Below are 20,911 nucleotides of genomic sequence, written 5' to 3'. Positions count from 1 at the left end.
CCCTCACTCTTCTAAAGTCCAACGGAAACAAGCCCAGTCTGTCCAACATATCATCATAAGACAACCCGCTCATTCCAGGTATCAATCTAGTAAACCTCCTCTGAACCGCCTCCAAAGCATTTGCATCCTTCCTTAGTTAAATAAGGAGACCAAAACTGCACACAGTATTCAAGATGTGGTCTCACCAATGCTCTGTCTCACTGAAGCATAACATTCCTATTTTTATGTTCAATTCCCCTGGTTATAGAGGATTGCATTCGATTAGCCTCCTTACTTACATGCGGTATCTGCATGCTAACCTTTTGTGATTCATGCTAGTTTATTTAGTTTAAAGTCCTCTCTATTTCTAGTTATATGGTTTGCTAGAACACTGGTCCCAGCACGATTCTGGCACAGACCATTCCAACGGTACAGCCTCCATTTTAACTGATGCTAGTGTCCCACAAACCAAAACCCACTATTCCAGTCTTTAAATGACGCAGTCACTTCTCTAATCTTAAGAACCCTCTCCCAATTTGCACATGGCTCAGGTAATAGTCAGAGATTATTACCCTTGAATTTCTGATCTGCAATTTGGTGCCCAGTTCCTTATACCATCCAAGTAGAACCGCTTTCCTGGTCCTGCCTACATTGTTGGTATCTACGTGGACCACGTTGGTATCTACGTGGACCACGTTGGTATCTACGTGGACCACAACAACTGGATCCTCTATCTCCCACTGCAAATTCTTCACCACCCTGAGCAGATATCAACATAGCTGACTGGACTCTCGCACTTTGCTGCAGAGAACAGTGTTAATTTTCTTCACTGTACTGTCACTACATTCCTTTTTGCTTTCCCCACTTGAATGGCTTCCTGTACCACAGCGCCATGCCAGTAAACTCAACCACCCTGCTGCGCTCATTCTCATCCAAAGAAACTAAAAGGTGGATAATCCCACCCACAGTATTTATAAAGATATATATATTTATATATATATCTCTATAATCTGCATTTGCACCAACATAATCAACTCTTTAACTCTCATCTTCCAGCGTAACAGTGGCCATTATTACATTTTTAAAAAATTTTAGAGCACCCAATTATTTTTTTCCAATTAAGTGGGCAATTTAGCGTGGCCAATCCACCTAACCTGCAAATCTTTGGGTTGTGGGGGTGAAACCCACGCAGACATAGAGAGAATGTGCAAACTCCACACGGACAGTGACCCAGGGCCGGGTTTCGAACCCGGGTCCTCAGCGCCGCAGTCCCAGTGCTAACCACTGCACCACATGCCACCCCTTCCCATTATTACGTTTGAGTAGTTTCATTATGCAGCGCTTCAAAAGGATCTTTTAAGATTAACGACTGGAGAGCATTTAATTCTAATGATTCCCAAAATCTGCCTTTGTGGCATTGCATCTGGTCTATTAAAAAAATTAGCCTGCTTAGGCAACTTCCAAAATATTAAATGAGTATTTTTGTCTGCTACGATCATTTATGAATCCAGTGAGAAATGATTATGAAACTTAATAAAGTAGAGGAGATAAAAGGCCTTCTCTGTGACAGATCACACAGCAGGCACAATGCCTGCAGACATGCAAATTCATAGCAGAGGCCAACATTCTGCACGGCATGGGGGGCAGTTTTCAGCATATCTTATTGCAGGAACTGAGCCTGCTTCTCCACTGACCTGACTTTCGCTTCACTGTTCTCGGGCAGGCCAGTGGGAGAGGTCTGGCAACTGGCCCGTGTTTCTGGGCTTGGGACAAGGACAAAGAATGAAAGCCAAGTCAGGGTACTCAATTTTAATTGCCATTTGCAGAATCAAAGAATCCTGCAGCTCAGACAGAGGCCATTTGGCCCATTGAGTCAGTGCCAGCTCTTTAGCTACTCCCACTTTCCTGCTCTTTCTGCAAAGCCCTGCAAGTAAGACGCATGAGTTGTGTTGGATCTGAACAAATCTGTGAAGGACAAATAGGCAGCGAAAGCTCACCATCTCACGTTTAGAGAAACAAGGTACCAGTAGCCGACACACACATAACTGCGCACTCCAGTATGTGTTATCAACAGGTGTACAGAATGTGGGGGGGGGGGGGGAATACACAGCAGCTTCATTGCAGTGTTAATGTAAGCCTACTTGTGATGATAATAAAGATTATTATTACTACAGGCAGTGCTGCTCATATTCCCCTTTCAGAATATATTAAATTGAGCTCACTCTCTTTTTAATGCATTACATCAATGCTGAATGCTCCAGTCATCTGCTGTCTATTCTAAGTAACTTTTCTCAAAATGAAATCATTCCACAGAGGCTGTTGCCATGAGGCTTCATGGATCACAACAGATGGTAGCGAGCTTTGTTCAGAGGGATCTGCTCTGAAGCCCTCCACTCGAGCATGCCACTGGCATTCTTCACATGCCTCAGGTCGAAGTTTCACTGCTGTGCGCCCTGTTTCCAAGACAATCTACCCATATTGAGCTACACTTTGGCCTCTTATTAAGGTACGATACAATTCTCCAGATGACACTTTATAGAAATTCCTCAAACAAGAATTTGCACTTTGCTGTCTCCACTCCCCAGCCAAATTAAAATCCTCTCAAAGATTAATACACTGTAATACATTACATAAAGTAGCATTTTCAAACACCTTTTCATAATTAGAACTTGTTAATTTATTTCCTCGTGTTTTGAAAGGATGTTTCTTGGCTGTAGAGTGCAACATTCAGGATTGGGGAATCAGAACCGATTTTATCAAGTGTAAATGAAGGGATACATTTAAAGACATTCTGTTTTTGACCTGTGTGTTGGTATGGCTACAGACACATCCGAATAAGCCAGATATATGTGTAAATGGTGCACGCAATTGTTAATGTGTGATATCCCATGAAATGTAAATCACCACAAGTTACCAGCCAATTTGCACAATTCCAATCCTAGATTTATGAAAATGGCACCTCACACTCGAGCGCTGTGTGGCCGGTGAATCCCGGGAGAGACCTCCTGCGGGTTTCCCGGCAGCCTTCGCACCTTGCAAGTGGTCGTATTAGTGAGCATCCTTTAATCTCATCAATTTATGAGATGCACCTTTTATTCCTGATGTTCTGGCTACAAATGAATAAATAAGAATGGAGAGGGGTAGGAGGAGAATGGTGTGGTCAACCACGCCAAAAATTGCAAACAGGTTGAGAAGGATGAAAAGGGACAGTTTACCTTTGCAAGGATCATGTGGGGGACCATTTTTGACTTTTGACAGAAGTATATTTTTTGGAATTTTACACTTTATAAATAGACGCAACAAAGTTAGAAAATAATGGCATACATAGCAAAAAAAAAGACTCAACATATACGGGCACAAAATGGAACCGGAGAAGGACATCTCAATTGGCTTGGTACAATCACTGGGCAAAACTGAATATTCCCACCACCCCACCCAGGATAAAGTCATCAAAGTGTGACATGGCAGGATGGCGCGCACCCTCCCACACCGCACTAATGGCAGCCAGATCGGGCGCGCACCAACACACAAACCCCTCAGCTCCGGCAGCACACCAGGCATCAGCAAATCAACCCAGCATCTCTTTCCGATGTCAGAACCAACTGCACCCATGCAGAAGCCAAGAACGAATATATCATACCCAGCACTACAAAAAAACCAAAGAAAGTCCGTGTGAAAACCCCAGATCTAAGGGATCTAAGTTTATAAGCACATCCAAATCCTCATCAAGCCCCTATTCAGGCCCAAGACAGAATCAATGTCAATCATATAGTCAAAAAATAAGAAAGGGGACCGGCAGAAACAAGTCCAAGTAATACTCAGACCCAGGATCTCTCATAGAAGAATAAGAAGAGAGAAAAGACCAGTGCCAGCAGAACTGTCCCTCCCTGCTAGGGGAACGACAGCATACTCATGAAACTCGTAACTTAACAAAGGATAATCATTCCAGTCCCAATCATGAGTTTCATGGGCAAGTTGAACTCGGGCGGCGGTTGGGGGGGGGGCATGGAAGTAAATGGGAGAGAACTCTAGAGAGATGCAAGTTCAAGGTTAGGTCTGGGTGCGTCCTTAGAAGAGATTTGACACATTGGGATAGGGGAAGGGAGGAAAGTCGTTGTCACAGTTTAGAGATAAAGACATCCATGAGCTCCATGTGCTTGTTGTAAGTGAGGGAGGAGACGACAGAGGAGTGGGGTAGAAGAAAATGGGCTGCAGTTGAGTAACGATACTCTTGCATTACAGGGTGCTACTGGAAGATTTCATAGCTTTGGCAGATGAGAGCAGGATCTGACTATGTTTTAAGTGGTTCTGACAGTAAACCAGTTGACCATAATATCCATTCACATTGGTATCCATTCGAATTAACAGAGCAGAGATAATGGCCGAACCAGGAGAGCAGCCAGGGTGAGAGAGAATAATGGTTTTATTGGAGATTGGGGCATCAAAGGTTTAAGTAAGAATATGGTTGAGCAAATCAGCAGATACAGAAATGTTGTGTTGAATGAAGGCAAAAGTTAGATTAGATTGTTGGCATTTCAAAAGTGCATGTGAGTGTATTGGGAGAAAGTTTTTTTTTCCAGGTACAGACACAGAAAGAAGAAGAATTGGAAGGAGTGGAAAATGATACAAGGAAGTGGTCAGAGTTAGCTTTATCTGTGATTGACAAGGTGGGAGCATGTATAATGACAAAGTAAATGGTTTGGCCGTGAGTATGGGCAGAAGAGATTACATGGAGACAGAGATTACGGGACGATAGGAAGGCAATGGGCTCAGAGGAGGGCAAGCAAGATGGGTTGAAATCACCAAGGATATTCTCTGGGGAATACTGAGACATGGTCCTTTCAGCTGGTGCCAGTCTTTTTTAAGTCACCAAACTTTCTACCCTGCTTAAGTTGTTCCAGGGTAGAAAATGTTCAAACAGAGACCTGTGACCTCCATGGGATAGTTTTGGATTTATCTCAACTGCTGTCACCACTTGAGTTTTGTGCAGTGTAAGCTTCAGTACTATGACTCCCAAAGTCAAAATTACATTAATTTATTTCTTCTTTCTGAAATTTTTTATTCCTCTCTCAATCCAGTTATTTTTCCCCCTCGCTTACTTATCTTCCAGTACCTGATTTGGCATTAAATTCACCACTTTAACTGAACACTTTCTTCTTCAGAATTCGTGCTGTTCATTTCACAATCCTTCACTCAGACTGTTAAGGAGACAATTGCCCTGTTCGCTCAGATCCTAGATGCCCTACACAGGGTATGTGCCATTTCCATCTCATATTTGTGCCATTTCCATCTCATATTTTCTACAATTTGCTATGCTAAAATGGACAAAGGCAAGTCTAACTATCAGCTTCCACTGCTGTTGGCTGCCATAGAGCAACTTCATAAGAATTGTACATGTGGACCAGAGGGAAGGGGCGAGGTGGACCAGAGGGGAGGGGGTGTGGCAAACTGGTGGGGAGGGGAAATCTAGAGGGGAGGGACAGACAGGAGGGGAGGGGGTAGGACAGACTGGATGAGGGGGCAGACAAACTGGATGTGAGGGGGTGGGGCAGACTAGACAGAAGAGAGTGGAGTGAACCAGAGGGGAGCGGGCAAGGAGGGGAGCAGTAGGGGTGGGAGTCGGACCGAGGGGGTCAGACCATAGGTGGAGGGTCAGACTGGAGGGGGGTCAGACTGGAGGGGGGTCAGACTGGAGGGGGGGTCAGACTGGAGGGGGGTCAGACTGGAGGGGGGTCAGACTGGAGGGGGGTCAGACTGGAGGGGGGGGGGGTTCGGATCGGAGGTGGGGTGGGTAAACCCTTACATTGGGATTTCCTTGAGGAATTCCCAAGCACATCATTGGGGCAGCCCCTAAATGCGATGCTGGGGAACCAAGAGGTTATGGGACAATATTGTTATTGAAATCATAATAACATTTTGTTGTAGTTCTGTAGCTCCATTTTTCTGTTCTAATTAGCTAAGTAATTGCTATTTGAATGAAAAATAACGGCCACAGCACTGAATGGAAGGCAGTAAATAAATATTGGATCTGAGATGACATCAAATGAGAGAACCAGGTGGCTTAAATGAATTCAGTGTAATAATGACATTCCAAAAATTACTCATTATTTATTTGTACTACATACAGTTGTAAATTTAAGCACAGTCTTATAATATTCTAATTCTGTTTCTGTTGGTATAAACTCTGACAATGTAGGATCTGGAAATAGTCCGAAGAGAGGGTAACAACCCATTTCATCCGATGGGGGTTTAAAGGGTGGTGGGGTGTAGGGCAGGTAATTTGGGGCCTCTGGGAGGTTGGGGGCCGAAGGATTGCGATCCTGGAAGGGGAGCTGCAATGGATGTGGGGCCTGAGTAGGGGAGGCCCTCAGGGACACCATAGCAGGGTGTCCTCACTTGGGAGTTGTGGGGTAATGCCCATGTGTGCGGGGGGGGGGGGGGGGGTCTGGAAGCCCGGCGGAGGATCTTGCTATTATGGAAAGACGCGAAGCCCCCCAGTGTGGAAGCCTGGATAAATGACCTGGCAGGGTTCATCAAGCTGGAGAGGATTAAGTTTGCCTTGAGAGGGTCAGCGCAGGGGTTCTTCAGGCGGTGGCAACCGTTCCTAGACTATCTCGTGGAGCGTTAGAAGGAGGTCGGTCAGCAGCAGCAACCCAGGGAGGGAGTGGGGGGGTGGGGTCTCTTTCGGGGGTGGGGGGGTATATGGGTGGGCGGGGAAGGGGTTTTTCCTAGGGGCACTTGAAAAAGGAAAATCATAAACATATGGGACAGTCAATATGTGCAGGAGGAACCCATTGTACAAGTTCTGTATTATGTTGGATTGATATGTTTATGTTTTGTTCTGTTCCTTCTCTTTTTCTTTTTTGTTACGGCGGGGGGGGGTTTAATTGGTTGAAAATTTTTGTTGAAAAACTTTGAATAAACATATATACTTTTTTTAAATGTGTGCCGGGGGGGGGGGGGGGGGGGGTGACATTGCCAGTAGGTTTGGGGGGGGGGAACGACCCTCAAATTCAATTAGGGATTAAGGCACCTTTACAAAATTGCAGCCCGATCTCGGAGGAGCCGACTTGGCCAGTGGGTTCTGCTGCCTGTGGTGATGTGCATCAATGTAAATACATGTAGGCTAGCTAGACACTAGAGGGAGCACCAGAAACATCACACACACATACTCAGCCAATCGATCAGTTAGATAGGAGACGACCAATGGACAATCACGATACACAAGGAGGTGACACGACCGCAGGAGGGCATTACACCAACCCATATATAAAGGACACCACACACATGATCTGCCTCTTTCAGTGGAGACAGTCAGTGATAACAGACACAGGGTCGATTCAATATTACACCCACCACGTGGATTGCAGCTGCTGGTTAGTCAGTCTGGGTAGCTATAGTAGGATTAGCAGTAGTGTCGAACCCCAGTAATAGAAGTGTAAATAGTTTAATAAACGTGTTGAAGTTATCTCCACGTCTAAACCTTCCTTTGTCAAGTGCACCACAAGGAAGCTGCTTATGTTACACCTACAACATAACAAATCATGGTACTAGAGGTGAACTGTTTCAATCCAGATAGCCATACCTCAGCGTACAGTGACAACCAGCAACAATACCCAGGCAAGATGTTCGAGATCCGGGTTCCGCAGCAGCTCCAGTGCCACGGCGATCTCCGCGAAAACTGGCGGGCGTTCCGGCAAAAGTTTGAAATTTTCCTGGTGGCAGCCGAACTAGAAGAAGTGGCCGATCCTGAAAAAACAGAGCTTCTCCTCACCATAGCCGGTGCCAGAGCAGAAGTGATCTTTAAAAAATTCAAGTTCTCCAAGGGGCAAAACAGGAGCGACTTCCAGGCAGTCCCGGACAAATTCAGCAAATACTGTGAGGAAAACACACTCCAACCAGCAAGAAAAGGTAAGAGAAGTGCCAGTACTCACCTCGAGGCCGGAATCTCGGAGCAGATAACAATTTTGGTCGGCGGCCATCTTTCTAAAGGGTCTGCACTTGCGCAGTTGCGCGAGAAGCGCGCAGAACTGGAAGGTCCATGTAAACGGCCATCGGTAAAGGAACAGCGATCTGTGCATGCGCAATCGTTTCCTTCACGCGCGTCATGACGTCAGAGGCCCCGGACCACACCCATTTAAAGGGGAAACGTCCCAAATCATACAAAAAATCTTTGAAAGCTGTAAAACAACTTTCCTTCACCTGGAATGACAGCACAATGCCTCAAATTGAACCAGGAAATGAAATTAACCTCCGAAGAACCCTGCAACAAGCAGTTACCTACGCCCAAACCGATGATTCCGACCGTGAATACTTCGATACCGACCTTTACATTTTCTCTGGACCTCACGAGCCCAATGACAGCTCCGACACAAACAGTGATGACATGATCCTAGAGGACTATGATTCGGACGAAGGTTTTTTCATTAGAAATGGCGTTTTCCATACTGAATCCGACGCAGACGCCGATTCGTTCTTTTGATTTGAGGATCTTCAGCCCAGCAAATATGACATCCCAACTCGTGAGTTCAGGATGATGCTGCAGCCTGAAACCAAGGGACAGAGAGTGGTACAAGCCCACAGAGAGCTGCCTGCTGCCACACAGAGCGTGGTCCACGCACCGCTCAGGGTTCCCGACTCTACAAAAGAAGACATGCAAGACTCCACACCGCAGTCCTTGCATGAACAAGAAGTGAGTCCAGTGTCACAAGCCTCCACAGCAAGCTCGTAGACAGACTCCACAATTGCAGAAACGCAAGACTCCAGAGCACAGTCCTTGCACGAACAAGAAGTGACTTCAGTGTCACAAGCCTCCGCAGCGAGCTCGCGGACAGCCTCCACGATAGAAGCAACGCAGGACTCTGACGCGCGGTCCTTGCAGGAACGGGACCATGAGGGTCTAGCAAACTCCTCTGACCAACTAGCGGCAGACGATGCAAATCTGCCATGCTCAAGTAAACAGAAAGAAGACTATGACAGTCTACCACACTCCAGTGCACAGCAGGACGACCATGACGGTCTATCATGCTACAGTGAAGAACACAGCGACGATGACAGTCCAAGCCCAAATGAAGGACAACAGCAAGACAATGACAGTCCACCCACATTGTTTGCACCACCAGATGAAGACTCTGACAATTTACCCAACCAAAGTGAACAACAAGCAGCTCCTGAGGATCTACCCACGGTATGTGAGACGAGTGACGACAGCATCCCACTTCCCATGCAAGATGTGCAAAGTGACAGACCTCAGCTAGTGTGTACAGAGGCACTCGACGATCACTGTGAGGCCACTGGTGACTCCGGTGACACCATGATACTTCCACCCTCATTCACTCGAACCTCTCCGCAAGTCAATGCATTCCAGCATGTTCCGACTCCAGACGTGCAGCTTCAAGAAATCTCAGCTGACTCCAGTGAACCTGCTAAGACTCCGGATGGGCAGCATCAACAAACCAACACTGACTCAGTTAAAACATACTAGATCCAGATGGGGAGCAACCAAACGCAGACTCTGATTCACGTAAGCCGGACTTTACTCCAGACAGGGAGTGCCGCAACCTCAGTGATGGCACGCTCAGGGTGACAGCAGATGGATCACTTAACAATTACACTGGGTCAGTAATAACAAGCAGCGGCTACAGTCCAAAAGGAATACGTCAATATTCACCACAGCTATATCCACACGTTTTTTCCACACCAGCAGTGCAGCCAATGACAGCTCATGCTGGACAAACCCAGTATTCAGGCATGCAGCAGCCAGCAGCCTATGCAGCATATTCTCAAACAGGCCAGCACTACGGATTGCCCACTAATGGAATCAGGACCGAAGGAGGACTACTGCAAGTGCAATCTGCACTACAGACTGGATGCCTTAGTTACAGCCCAGGATTTGCTGCACCCCAGCCTGGCCAGGCAGCATATTCCTATCAGATGCAAGGTTCTAGTTTCACATCATCACCAAGTATTTATGCGAGCAGCAATTCTGTTTCCAAGTTGACAAGTTTCAACGGTTCTCAGCAGGATCACCCTTCCAGCACAGCACGTGGCCAGAACCAGTACGTACAGTCTTATCCAACTTCAACATATGGCACATCCATGACCTCGAATGATACTGTTGATGGTACCTCTTCAACGTCAACACCTTATCAGTTACAAGATGCCATCCGACGGCATCATCACAGACATTGAAAAAAGAAAAAGACTACAAATCAGACAGCGAAGTGATTTGACCACTTCTTGGTTCCTGTGGCACAGGGACGTTGATGGCGTTCATAACCAAGAGAGACATTTGGCCATGATGATTGATGTTTTTTGGACTCACACAAATGATTTGGACTTATTATTTGATCACTGTTCCCATGACTTGTATATACCTTACCTTATCTACCTGTTATTTGTTCAATTTTCTTAAAGTGTACAGAAAATATGAATATATTAAAAAGGGGGGATGTGGTGATGTGCATCAATGTAAATGCAAGTAGGCTAGCTAGACACTAGAGGGAGCACCAGAAACATCACACAAACACACACTCAGCCAATAGATCAGTTAGATAGAAGACGACCAATGGACAATCACGATACACAAGGAGGTGACACGACATCACACACATGGGGCGACATTCTCCGACCCCCCGCCAGGTCGGAGAATCGCCGGGGGCTGGCGTGAATCCCGCCCCCGCCGGTTGCCGAAGTCTCTGGCACCGGAGATTTGGCGGGGGCGGGAATCGCGCCGCGCTGGTTGGGGGGCCCCCCGCTCGATTCTCCGGCCCGGATGGGCCGAAGTCCCGCCGATAAATTGCCTGTCCCGCCGGCGTAAATTAAATCACCTACCTTACCGGCGGGACAAGGCGGCGTGGGCGGGCTCCGGGGTCCTGGGGGGGGCGCGGGGCGATCTGACCCCGGGGGGTGCCCCCACGGTGGCCTGGCCCACGATCGGGGCCCACCGATCCGCGGGCGGGCCTGTGCCGTGGGGGCACTCTTTCCCTTCCGCCTCCGCCACGGTCTCCACCATGGCGGAGGCAGAAGAGACTCCCTCCACTGCGCATGCGCGGGAAAGGGTCAGCGGCCGCTGACGCTCCCGCGCATGCGCCACCCTGGGATGTCATTTCCGCGCCAGCTGGCGGGGCAACAAAGGCCGTTTCCACCAGCTGGCGGGGCGGAAATTCCTCCGGCGTCGGCCTAGCCCCTCAATGTTGGGGCTCAGCCCCCAAAGATGCGGAGCATTCCGCACCTTTGGGGCGGCGCGATGCCCGTCTGATTGGCGCCATTTTGGGCGCCAGTCAGCTGACATCGTGCCGTTTCCGGAGAATTTCTCCCATGATCTGCTTCTTTCCAGTGGAGACAGTCAGTGAGAACAGACACAGAGTTGATTCAATATTACACCCACAACATGGATTGCAGCTGCTGGTTAGTCAGTCTGGGTAGCTATAGTAGGATTAGCAGTAGTGTCGAACCCCAGTAATAGAAGTGTAAGTAGTTTAATAAACGTGTTGGAGTTATCTCCACGTCTAAACCTTCCTTTGTCAAGTGCACCACAAGGAAGCTGCTTATGTTACACCTACAACATAACAAATCACTCCCCACTGTTGAAAATAATTCTAAGTGTGGGCTAAACTGGTGAGAATCTCCTCAGGACCCAGAAAAGTATGGTTAGATAGCGGTGGGGAACTTGCCGATAGAGCCGGCGGGAAACTCCCAGCAAAACCTGCCACAAATGACACTTAGAAACCTCTCCGTTAGATCCCACCCAAGGTAACTGGTTGGCTGGGCCAAGGAGGAGAGGGTGGAGGTGAGAAAAATTATTTTATACAGTGATATGTCGCAATCTGGAGAGGGAGCAGATTCAATAGTAACTTTCAACAAGGAAGTGGATATTTATCATCATAGTTATCATAAAATTTACAGTGCAGAAACTTGGACAGTAGATAATAATTAGGAATTGGAGTAAACCATTTGGTCCTTTGAGCACGCAGTTCCAGCTATGGCCTCACCAATGCCCTGTATAAGGGGCAGCACGGTGACACTGCTCTCTCACGATGCTGAGGACCCAGGTTTGATCCCGGCCCCAAGTCACTGTCTGTATGGAGTTTGCACATTCTCCCTGTGTCTGCATGGGTGTCACCGCTACAACCCAAAGATGTGCAGGGTAAGTGAATTGGCCACACTAAATTGCCCCTTAATTGGAACAAAATAATTGGGTACTCTTTTTTGTTTTAAATACCCTGTATAATTGTAGTAAAGCTTCTATACTCCTATTCCTCTATTCATTGGTATAAAAAGTTATCATATCATATATACTTGTTCCTAGTTGCCCTTTGGCACACTGCTTACCTTTGTTCTGACATTTACACATTCTGATCTCTTTCTGTGCCACTATCAGTTCCCTTCTTAGCCTTGATCACCCCCATTTACATTGCCTTTATCTTTCTGTCCACGACATCTTTGTCTATCTCCACCTTTCACTGAGCCTCTATCCAGCCCCACAGTTCCATGCCTTCCCCCCACACACTACAATATAAATCTGACCCTATTTTCAGTTCTCTCCAGCTTTGACAAAGAGTCATCCAGACTCTCAACGTGAGCTCCCTTCTCTCTCCACAGAAGCTGTCAGACGTGCTGAGATTGTCCAGTATTTTCTGTTTTTGTTTCAGATTCCACCATCCGCAGTCATTTGCTTTTATTATCATATCATTTGCCTTCCTAACAGCTTGCTGAACCAGCATGTTAACTTTCTGGTGATTAATGATACAAGGACACCCAGGTCCCTCTGAATGCTAACAATTCACAGTTTCTCACCATTCAATAAGTATTCTCCTTTTTAAAATGTTTCCTACTGAAGTGGATAACTTCACACTTTGCCACACTGTAATTCATCTGGCAAATTCTTACCTACTCACCCAACTTGTCCATATCCCTCTGCTGCTTTCATTGTGCCCTCCTCAACTCTTAAACATTCCTACCCAAAAAGGAAACATTTGCATGGCTTTGGGGAAAAAGCAAGGTATAGGGACTAATTTGTTTTCTATTTCAAAGAGCCCTTATAGGCACAATGATCTGAATGACCTCCTCCTTCTGCATTGTACATTCAATGAGGAAGTAGAAAAAACATACAGCTTCATAACCACCAACATAAGGGCTTCAGACCATACCTGCCACGATGTGTAAACATAGAATCATCGTAGAAACATTGAATTTACAGTGCAGAAAGAGGCCATTCGGCCCATCGAGTCTGCATCGGCCCTTGGAAAAAGCACCCTATCTCCATAACCACACCTAACATTTTTTTGGACACTAAGGAGAATTGAGGATGGCCAATCCGCCTAACCTGCATATCTTTGGACTGTAGGAGGAAACCGGAGCACGCGGAGGAAACCCACACAGACACAGGGAGGATGTGCAGACTCCACACAGACAGTGACCCAAACCGTGAATCGAACGTGGGATCCTGGAGCTGTGAAGCAACAGTGCTAACCACTGTGCTACCGTGCTGCCCACAAAACAGGATTTGATTTTTGCTCTTTGTTGTGGCAAGAAGAACTGGTCTTCTACTTTTGGATAAGATCAATTCAAAGCCCGATTTAAGACGATATAAAACATCTGCGGAGTCACTCCAGCCTGAACTCAGGTATCTATTAACAGAATGCTCAATGTGCTTTCAGCAGAGGTCTGCAAGTGATTACCTGCACTTTCCTTCCATCTGCAAATGTTGAGTGAGTGATAAGTGAAATAGGAAAATCAATTTATAATTAAAAGCGTGATCGTACTTTCAGAGAGTTCAAATAGATGTCTTGTATACTAGATTGCTCACAGAGAAAACAATTTATATAAATGTATTAAGAAGTTGCAGGGTGCTTGCAAGATAAAACAGTAGATTTAATTAAACCCAGCAGACTAAATCCATATTTCTAAACGGATAAGTGATCAGCTCTGATCCTTGCATCAAAAGGATCAACCAGAATGGACTCAGTAATCTTCCAGACAAGTCATTGCAGAAAACAATAAAAGCGCAGTCGAGTACATACCTCAGGCATGGCACATGGGTCAGTGAGAAAATGCAGAGAGATATACTTCGTCCATGTCAGCCAGTACCACAGGCTTCCCAGCAATAATTAAGCAACAAAGGAGTTCAAGAGGCTGCAGTCAGACTACGTTTCAGCACAAGAAAGGCTTCCTTCAAACAAGCAAGGCACAGGCGATCTCGACCAGGGCACCTTGCAGCAAGGAAGTGTTGAGCAGGCAAATAGGAAGGTGGCTCAAATTACCTTCCTCCTCAAAACCAATCACAACCAAATTAACCTGAAACTATGAAGTCACAGAGCGTTCCCATACACTGATCTCCAGTTTCTGTGTGAAAGAAAATAACACCTGATACCCAGGATATTTAGCAAAATACCCACACATTAACCAAGAAATTAATTACAATAGTGATTTCAGGCTGTTTAAGGAAAAAGGTTCGGACTTATTAGTTTTGTTTTTAAATGCTTCTTTTTACGCACGTTGTAAAACTCCTCCCCTTCCCACACAAACCGATAAGTAGTACCTGTTCCTTTCATTGCTGACATACGTAACTCAGGGTGATGCAGTGGGAGGAATTTAGTGGTCACCACAGATACGAGCAACGTTCAGCAATTAATTCAAACATTACGGAGAAAAGTTTTGAAAGTCTAAACCAGCAGTTGTGTCCCATGAGCAACCGTCTGCTCAAATAATGTATTTTCAGTCATTGCCTTCCCCAGGTTAAAAGGAAAATACACATAACCATCATATAAGCTGTACTTCAAATTCTATAAACAATATTTCAGGTGTTATGATCTGGAATGCATCAGCAGAAAGGGAGGTAGAAGCAGATTTAATATTGATTTGCAACAGGGAATTGGATATCTGCTTGAAAGGAAGGGATTTGTAGAGCTGTGGGGAAATATTGGGGAGTAGGACTTAATTGGACAGTTCTCTTAAACTGGCACTACAGGCACTAAGGGCCAAATGGGTTTGTGCTGTGTGATATCATTCCATTCCACTCGCCAGGCAGCACTGTATATTCTTTAAGACCACTGGAGAAAAAAAGGCGTGCGGCAAGATAAATTTCAATTATTTTGTTCAATAAAACTTTGGGCAGCTAAGGCTGCAGTGACTATAATTAGTGGCAGTGTCCCCAGGCACGCAAGAGTAAAAAGCAGCCATGAGTGCCTCTCCTGAGCACTATCCAGTAACCGCTGTCAGAGGTGCATGTTGTGGGGAGTTTGGGTGGGAGCAAGATTAGGCATGGCAAAATGCTCCACAGAGCCCCGCCCCAGACGGTAAATGACTATTTGAGCAGAGGGCTGTTGCTGCCAATGGAAGTGTACACTCGCTTCGTCTCGCACAGGCTTGTCCAACCTTTTTGTGTTGGGGAGGGGGGGGGCACATTTCAATTGTTTTCACAGGGGCCGGTGAGCAGATTAAGAGGCGGGATAACATCCCCTCCCCCGGCAAGCCATTGGCTGGTGGTGGGATCTTCTGGTCCCGCTGTCAATGGGTTTTCCTGTTCTTCGCATCAGAAGATCCTGCAGCGGAAACAGTCGGAAAATCCTGCGCAAACTTTGGCACAATATTAAATATGAATTTCAAAAAATAACGCTGATATGTGTGAAAAGAAATAACTTCCTAAGTAAAAATATATCACCTCAATAAATTGATAATTTTTTTAAAAAAAAGAGTAATAAATAAAGATGACCATTAGAGTGTCAAAGATGAGAGAGTGTGTGTGTCCAGCTCACTCCCAGGCTCCGGGTGCTCACTCACTCACCCTCACTCCCCACGAAAGTGGGGGAAAGTGACTGTTGGTGCATGGGGTGAGGGTGAATGAAAACCTGGACACAGAGTGAACCAGACAGGCATACAAACCTCCTTCTCACACACACAAACGTCCTTCACACTCTCACGCATACAGACCTCCTTCTCACACACAAACCTCCTTCTCTCTCTCACACATACACAGACACACAAACCTCCTTCTCTCTCTCTCACACATACACACACACAAACCTCCTTCTCTCTCTCGCACACATACAAACTTTCTTCTCTCACACACAAACCTCCTTCTCTCTCTTTCTCACACACACACAAAAACTCCTTCTCACACACAAATCTCCTTCTCACACACGCACAAACATCCTTCACTCTCTCACATATACAGACCTCCTTCTCACACACACACATACAAACCTCCTTCTCTCTCTCTCACACACACACACACAAACCGCCTTCTCTCTCTCACACATACACACACACATACAAACCTTCTTCTCTCACACACAAACCTCCTTCTCTCTCTTTCTCACACACACACAAAAACTCCTTCTCACACACAAACCTCCTTCTCACACACAAACCTCCTTCTCACACACAAACCTCCTTCTCACACACAAGCCTCCTTCTCACACACACAAACCTCCTTCTCACACACACAAACCTCCTTCTCACACACACAAACCTCCTTCTCACACACACAAACCTCCTTCTCACACACACAAACCTCCTTCTCACACACACAAACCTCCTTCTCACACACACAAACCTCCTTCTCACACACAAACCTCCTTCTCACACACACAAACCTCATTCTCACACACACAAACCTCCTTCTCACACACACAAACCTCCTTCTCACACACACAAACCTCCTTCTCACACACACAAACCTCCTTCTCACACACAAACCTCCTCACACACACAAACCTCCTTCTCACACACAAACCTCCTTCTCACACACACAAACCTCCTCACACACACAAACCTCCTTCTCACACACACAAACCTCCTTCTCACACACACAAACCTCCTTCTCACACACAAACCTCCTTCTCACACACACAAACCTCCTTCTCACACACACAAACCTCCTTCTCACACACAAACCTCCTCACACACACAAACCTCCTCACACACACAAACCTCCTTCCACACACAAACCTCCTCACACACACAAACCTCCTTCTCACACACACAAACCTCCTTCTCACACACACAAACCTCCTTCTCACACGCACAAACCTCCTTCTCACACGCACAAACCTCCTTCTCACACACAAACCTCCTCACACACACAAACCTCCTTCTCACACACACAAACCTCCTTCTCACACACACAAACCTCCTTCTCACACACAAACCTCCTTCTCACACACAAACCTCCTTCTCACACACAAACCTCCTTCTCACACACAAACCTCCTCACACACACAAACCTCCTCACACACACAAACCTCCTCACACACACAAACCTCCTCACACACACAAACCTCCTCACACACACAAACCTCCTCACACACACAAACCTTCTCACACACAAACCTCCTCACACACACAAACCTTCTTCTCACACACAAACCTCCTCACACACACAAACCTCCTCACACACACAAACCTCCTTCTCACATACAAACCTCCTCACACACACATAAACCTCCTCTCTCTTCACACACATAAAATCCTCCTCTCTCGCTCTTTCTCACACACACGCAAACCTCCTCTCGGACAAACCGCCGACTCTTTCTCTCACACACACACTCCTCCCACTCACCCACCCTCCCTCTGATTTATTCATTTACCCTCTTACACAATTGATCCCTCATTCATCCTCACTATTCACCCACCCTCAGGCACACTTGCCCACCCACATCCTCACTCACTCACTCACCCACCCTCACGCACCCATTCACTCAGCCGCTTTAAAATAAATTTTGAGCACCCAATTATTTTTTTCCAATTGAAGAACAATTTAGCGTGGTCAATCCACCTACCCTGCACATCATTTTGCTGTGGGGGTGAAGCCCACGCAGACACGGGGAAAATGTGCAAACTCGACACTGACAGTGACCTGGGGCCAGGATTGAACCTGAATCCTCAGCGGCACTGCGCCACTATGCCGCCCACATACTCACACGCCCTCACACACACTCACTCATCCTCACACACACACACTCTCATCCTCAAACACACACACACCCATCCTCACACACACACACACTCAACCTCACACAAACTCAGCCACACAAACTCACTGGCTGAATCAGTTTGTGGGGAGGTGGGCACAGTGAGAGCAGAGGAGAGACCTGCAACAAGGCCTGAGGCCCAGCAGCATGAGGTCGCAGGTGCCCAGCCAGAAGATTGCCCAGAGCTGGGAAGGATGCGGGAAGAGCTGGGAAGGTGTGGGGAGAGCCGGGGGAGGAAGTGGCTGGAACCAAGAGGGATGTGGCTGGAGCCTAGTGAAAGGGGTAGGAGCCAGGAAGAAGCAACCAGAGCTTTGGGAAAGCATGGTGAATGGAGGCCACATGCACTCCAGTTTCTCTTGGTCTTCACATACTCACATTTCCCGGTGTTCACTGCTCCTTCAATCACTCAATAGTGAGCCTACCAGCAGCAAACATGGGAAAGAAACATGCTGTGATTGGAGCAGCAGTTCACTGCAAAAAACTTCAAACTCACTGACCCATTTTACCGCCATTTTCAATAATTAATCTGGGGGCAACAAGAAGGGTTTCATGGGCCACCATGTGGCTGTGGGCTGCAGGTTGGACAAGTCTTGTCTACCATGTTCAGGAGAAAAGGGTAGAAAAAACTGAGACATTTGTTCCTGCCAAGAGAAAACTAGACTTCATTAAACTCCAACATTGGGATTTGATTTTTAGAAGAACTAATCCACAAATCTCTGCTTAAGGCACGATTTGCCATTAATCAACCAGGTGAAATCTTCGTTCACTCCAATCGTAAATCTCTAGTCTCTGAACTGTTGCACTGTAGGATCTTTGCACAGCTTCACACTAAACCCTGCAAAAGTTGAGAAAATGAACCAGCTTGTCATAATATACACCAGTATATCATGGTGCAGACACACACACACACTGATGGACATGCAGTGGGACCAATCAGCATACACAACACCGCAGCCAAGAGCCAGTGAGAGCACACGCACTATAAAGACAGGGGACAGGAGAGTTCCCGCTCATTCTAGGAGCAGCCAGCTCGGAGCACAGAGCTCACAGCCTGCAACACAGACCTTCACCATGTGCTGAGTGCATCACCTGGTAAGGACTAGGCACGGGTCAACAGTTAAAGCTGGTATTGCATTTACCCACAGTTCAAGTATGTTGAAGCGAAAAGCGCGGAGAATTAGATCAATATTTATACATTATCTTTATCAAGATTATGTGACAACAGTATGGTCAGGAGTTTGATCGGAAATACAAACGGAAGCAAAGACCAGACCATGTTTGGTCATATCACTCATACCATTATTTATTCCTCGGAGGGAACATTGAAAGGTCAGAATAGACTTGTTTCTTCCTGAACTTATCTTTGTTTTAAATTCCTACGGCCCTGGGTTATGCCGAGTTAGTTTTATCAGGAGTTGCCGAGGTCCGGTGTTTTGGAATGGCTCGGCCTTCGCTGATCTTTTCAGACTTCAAGTTATGCAGAGTTGGGCTACGGCCATACTAGTCTGAAAATGGTTAGGGCAGCATTCTTTACCTGGGCTTGGGGAGCTGGAATGAGTAGTTTCAGTCCTTCTTGTATAGTATCAAACCTTTTGACCAGTCTTCCCATTGACCAGTTTTCCCATCATGCATCCTCCTCACTCTGCCGTGGCCTAGTGGTTGGCACAGCTGTCTCACGGCGCTGAGGTCCCAGGTTCGATCCCAGCTCTGGGTCACTGTCCGTGTGGAGTTTGCACATTCTCCCTGTGTCTGCGTGGGTTTTGCCCCCACAACCCAAAAATGTGCAGAGTAAATTGCCCCTTAATTGGAAACAATAATTGGGTGATCTAAACTTTCAAAAAAAAGAAAGTAAGTCCAACTTGATTTGGGATCCCGATGGTTGAAATCATCCAAACAAAATCTGGCCAGCTACTTTCCTGTGGGTAGAGATGATGCATGGGCTTCAGGCAAGAACTCTGTAGATGTAATTATTTTGACGAAAAGTCTCTGAAATATAAATCTCTGGGCTTTACTGAGGAATCACCCAAACTAATCACCTCCAAAGATATTATACCCTGAAGAGTGAGAAAGGCCCTCTTGCTCATATAAATAACGTGAAAGTTACAGGGACTTGTCTGTTCCCCTTTTAAGAACCTTGACACAAATATCCTTTCTTGAGGCATTCCAATCCCCGATACATGTGAAATGAAATCTTTGGAAAATCTACATACTGACTGGTGTAGGGAAGTAGGTTTTAAAACACATTCTCATCAATGGATGTACAAAGGACAGGAAAGTAATCCAACAGAATAATGTTTGCAAACACATTCAAATGCTGGCCCTTTATAAGTTGATGAAAAATTACCCCATGTTACTGACATACTGGGAAAGTTAACTTTGGATAAAAAATTGTATCCTAGGCAAAAATAATACAACATTCGTACCAGTATTACAATAGGATAGCATCAAAAGCAGTTATTGCCAAAGGAAGTCTTCTGGGATATGAGTGAATACCAATGCTGCCTTTAATAGTCAGTGCATTGGTACACAAAATATGGGCATGCCGCAGGATATAATATTCTTCAGAACAAACCGTTTCATTCAAATAAATCAAATGAAGGTTAAGCCCTCAGCTATTGATTATACAACTCATAAGTTGTGGCTGAGGCATGGTGATCATACCTCAATATCACCACATTAATGGTGTGAAAACCACAACAGCAAAAATTGCACATTCATACTTCTAAATATTATCCTGCGACTATGAAGACGAAAATCAAGCTTGTGCACCAAGTTCAACAAAATGCATTTCAGTTGGCAGAGTAGGTTAATTAATCTCTTAATTGACTTTAGACAAGGAGGGAGTTGTAGATTTCACTATTCATTAGGTTATATATTTAATGGATAGTTAATTAACTGTGAGCAACTACACGGGTGACTGTCCGTGTGGAGTTTACACATTCTCCCCGAGTCTGCAT

General features: G+C 46.1%; 1 protein-coding gene across 2 annotated transcripts in view; it reads right to left on the bottom strand.

Moving 5' to 3' along the window:
* shroom3 (shroom family member 3) overlaps positions 1-20,911 on the bottom strand; it is a 646,833-nt gene that overhangs the window by 222,567 nt on the left and 403,355 nt on the right. The window contains exon 1 of one of the 2 annotated variants that reach the window (XM_072496332.1): positions 14,004-14,175. The exons of the other annotated variant lie outside the window; for it this stretch is intronic. The gene's annotated coding sequence lies outside the window, so the exon portion shown is untranslated. Of the gene's footprint in view, positions 1-14,003; positions 14,176-20,911 lie in introns of those variants that run through there. 2 annotated transcript variants of the gene reach the window in all.

Source organism: Scyliorhinus torazame, chromosome 3, assembly GCF_047496885.1.
Source record: "Scyliorhinus torazame isolate Kashiwa2021f chromosome 3, sScyTor2.1, whole genome shotgun sequence".
NCBI classification, from domain to species: domain Eukaryota; kingdom Metazoa; phylum Chordata; class Chondrichthyes; order Carcharhiniformes; family Scyliorhinidae; genus Scyliorhinus; species Scyliorhinus torazame.
This window is presented reverse-complemented; position numbering and strand designations above follow the sequence as displayed.